Source organism: Carlito syrichta, unplaced genomic scaffold (assembly GCF_000164805.1).
Source record: "Carlito syrichta isolate Samal-C Ts95f unplaced genomic scaffold, Tarsius_syrichta-2.0.1 Scaffold144209, whole genome shotgun sequence".
Classification (NCBI taxonomy): Eukaryota; Metazoa; Chordata; class Mammalia; order Primates; family Tarsiidae; genus Carlito; species Carlito syrichta.
The window spans coordinates 62544-66712 of record NW_007088305.1 but is presented as its reverse complement, the minus strand read 5'-3'; positions in this window follow the sequence as shown (position 1 = coordinate 66712).

Below are 4169 nucleotides of genomic sequence, written 5' to 3'. Positions count from 1 at the left end.
GTTAAATCTGTAGGTTGTCTTAGGTAGAATGGGCATCTTAACAATGTTGATTCTTCCAATCCATGAGCATGGAATATTTTCCCACTTCTTTGTGTCATCTTTGAGCAGTGTTTTGTAGTTTTCATTGTAAAGGTCTTTCACATCTCTGGTTAGGAAGCCAAGGTCTTTCTTTCTTTTTCTTTCTTTCTTTCTTTCTTTCTTTGTAGCTATTGTGAAAAGAATTGTGTTTCTTATTTGGGTTTCTGTTTATTTATTATTGGTATATAGAAATGTGATTGTCTGTTGCACATTTATTTTATACCCTGAAATTTTGCCGAAGTCCTTTATCAGACCAAGGAGGTTTTTGACCGATTCTCCTGGATTTTCAAGGTATAGAATCATGTTGTCTGCAAAGAGAGATAACTTGACTTCCTCTTCTCCTACTTGGATACCCCTGATCGCCTTCTCTTCTCTGATTACTCTAGCTAGGACTTCCAAAATTATGTTGAACCCTGGGGAAAGGTGATGACTTGGATCTCCCAAGGGATTTGTATACAAACTCTGAGCCAATACTGATATTTGAGGACCCGAATACCACCAGGCAGATTTTAGGATAGACATACAGATGCCAGGTGAGAAGAGGAGCCCTGGCCCATAGACCCACCTGGGGCACCTTCCTAGTCCCTGAATCCATACTGGAATAGGTGAACCTAGCAACTAGCAGAGTCATCACCACGGTTTCCAGACACAAGAGCCATCAGGGTAGGAAAGGTCACATGGAAGAGGCCCCTCCCTGCCGAGAGAGTAGGTCTGAACAACTCTTCGGCTGGGCAGAAGGGCCGTGATCAGTCACTCATGATCAAGGCAGGAGGGGAGGACGTCACTGGACACACGCATTCAGCTCTTGCAGAAACCCATGGCTCACTGGAGACAAGGGTCAGCCTGACCGCGTGGCCCCCAGCCGAGTGTTGAGCCAGATTGGCACGGGTATGCTTTGAGTCTGTGGCCCTTAATTTGCTGAAGGAAGGAGAATGAGAAGCATTCCCCTTCCCTATTTCATTTTATTTTATTTTATTTTACTTGAGTCAGAGTCTCACTCTGTTGCCCAGGCTGGAGTATAGTAGCACACTCATGGCCACTGCAGCCTCGACCTGCTGGGCTCAGGAGATCCTTCCACCTCAACTTCCCAAGTAGCTGGAACCACAGATGTGCACCACCACACCAGGCTAATTTTTTGATTTATTGTAGAGACAGGGTCTCACCATGTTGCTCAGGCTGGTCTCGAACCTCTGAGCTCAGGCTTCTGCCTCCCAAAGTTCTAGGATTACAGGCATAAACCACCATGACCAGCAGATCTTTTTTTTTTTTTTTTTTAAGGTCAGGGTCTCACTCTGTTGCACAGGCTGGAGTGCAGTGGTACAATCCTGACTTGCCACAGCCTTGACCTCCTGGGCTCAGAGGACCTGCCCTCCTCAACCTCTCAAATACCAGAGACTACAGACGTGTGCACCACCACATCCAGCTAATATTTTTTTTTTTTTTAATTTTTTAAAGGTCTCACTCTGGTGCTCAGCCTGGTCTCAAACACCTGGGCTCAATCCTCCTGCCTCGGCCTCCCAAAGTGCTGGAACTATAGGCATGAGCCATTGTACCCAACCTCAAATTGTGAGTTTTGATTGGAGTCCAAACGAGGGGTTTTCAGGTCCAGGCCAAATGCGAACTTCTTGTACTTGGGCCCATGTAACCCAGTAGATGCCATCTGCCTGTGAGCCACAGGATCCTTTGGGGAGTCTCTGGCAAGCCCAGAAGATTCTGGAGCAAGGTCATGCCACCTGTAGCAGAGGATTCTTTTACTGTAGAGATGAGGATTCGTCAAGTTGCCTGGGCTGGTCTTGAGCTCACGGGCTCAGGCAGTCTTCTCGCCTCAGCATTCCAAAGTGCTAGGATTACAGGCTGAGCCACTGAGTCCAAACTTCTTTTCTTTTGAGTTGGAGTCTCACTCTGTCGCCCAGGCTGGAGGGTAGTGGCATGCTCACTGCCACTGCAGCCTCGACCTGCTGGGCTCAGGCGATCGTGCCACCTCAGCCTTCCAAGTAGTTGGAACTACAGGCGAGTGCCCACGCCTGGCTAATTTTTTGACTTATTGTAGAGACACAGTCTCACCAAGTTGCCCAAGCTGGTCTCAAGCCCCTGGGCTCAGGCAATCCTCTCACCTCCGCCTCCCAAAGTACTGGAATGACAGGCATGAGCCACCACACCTGGCCCCATTTTTTAACATAAGTCTTCTGGTGGCAGCTGAGACCCGACCATAGGACAGGTGTGATGAGGTGGTCAGAGATGCCCGTGGTGAGCCAGGTGTTGTCAGATGCCAAGTCACAAGGCTGAGTAGGCCCAGGAATGCCCACCACATGATGGAAAGGGTGCCTTCGAGACAACGGCCACCTGCAACGGCACAAGCCAGTGACGCCAACAGGCGGCCAGACCCCAGGTCACTTGCTCCGTCCTGCGCCTCCCCCTCAACTTATGCCCTGGCCTCACAGGGATCTCTGCCACCAGGCGACAGAGGAGGGGAAGACTTGGGCCTCATTCACAGATAAAACACTCCACTTGTCAGTGCCTACTGAAAGCCAACCACACCACAGCACAGCCACAGTCAAGGCTGACCCCGAAAGGCCGAGGGGAGGGAGTCCTTTGAGGAGGGAGCTGCCAGTGTCCACACCTGGTCGTTGGCATGAGGCGGGGGAGATGTGGCCTGAGCTGAGGACATACAGACACCAGGCAGAGGCCAACAGCTTGTCAATAGGTCAGAGAAGGAGAGAGACTGGAAGCTCAGAGATAGGCGTCTGGGGGGACATGTGATGGGTTGGCTGGACCTTTGAGTCCCGCGTCCATGCCCACCATGAACGTCCCCCACAGAAGGAGCACAAAGCAGCCAGGCAGATGGAACAGCTTGGCCAGTAGATGTTGTCCAGCCTGTGTTCTCTGTGTTCCAGCACACGCACCATGGACCCATGACCGAGCAGGACACAAGCAGGACAGAGTCTGTGTCCAGGGTCAGCAGGGCTTCCTGTGAGGTGCAAAGGCAGCCCTGTGCCCGTTCTCGGGAGACCCGCTGAGCCCTGATCCCTTCGGTGTGGTGGGGCTGGCGATTTGTCCTTCTAGTCTTCACATATCAGTGGGGATGCGGGTTTGCCTTTCCCACCTGCAATGTCTGTGCTAACACGGGATCCTGATAACATCCCTCTGGACTGAGAAACTTGCTTTATAACAAAGCAGGTTATAAATGGCCACATGACCACAAGCCCTGCTGGTCGGACCACATACCACAGATCCCAGAATCTGCTGGCTGGGAGGCTGGTGCTATCCTGAAAGGGTATCTAATTTCTTTTTTTGTTGTTTTTTGTTTTTTTTGAGTTGGAATCTCACTCTGTCATCCAGGCTGGAGCGCAGTGGCATGCTCACGGCCACCCCAGCGTCGACCTCTGGGCTCCGTCGATCCTTCTGCCTCAGTCTTCAAAGTAGCTGGAGCTACAGGCACACACTACCACACCTGGCAAAAATAATTTTTTTTTTGAGTCGGAATTTCCCTCTGTCACCCAGACTGGAGGGCAGTGGCATGATCCCGCCCACTGCAACCTTGACCTGCTGAGCTCCTGCGATCCTTCTGCCTCAGCCGTCCAAGTAGCTGGAACTACAGGCGTGCACTACCACGCCCAGCTAGTTTTTGATTTATTGTAGAGACGAGGTCTCACCAAGTTGCCCAAGTGGGTCTCGAACCCGTGGGCTTTGGCAATCCACTCGCCTCAGCCTCCCAAAGTGCTGGGATGACAGGCTGAGCCACTGAACTCAGCCTTTTTTTTTTTTTTTTTTTTTTTTGTAGAGACAAGGTCTCGCCAAGTTGCCCGGGCTGATCTCGAACCTGCAGGCTCTGGCAATCCACTCACCTTGGCCTCCTAAAGTGCTGGGATTACAGGCTGAACCACCAAGCCCAGCACAGTATCTTTCTTTTCCTTTTTTTTTTTTTGAGTTGGAATCTCACTCCGTCGCCCAGGCTGGAGTGCAATGCCACCATCACGGCCACCCCAGTGTCGATCTGCTGGGCTCTGACGATCCTTCTGCCTCAGCCTTCCAAGTAGCCCGAACTACAGGCACACGCTATCACACCTGGCTAGTTTTTTTTTTTTTTTTTT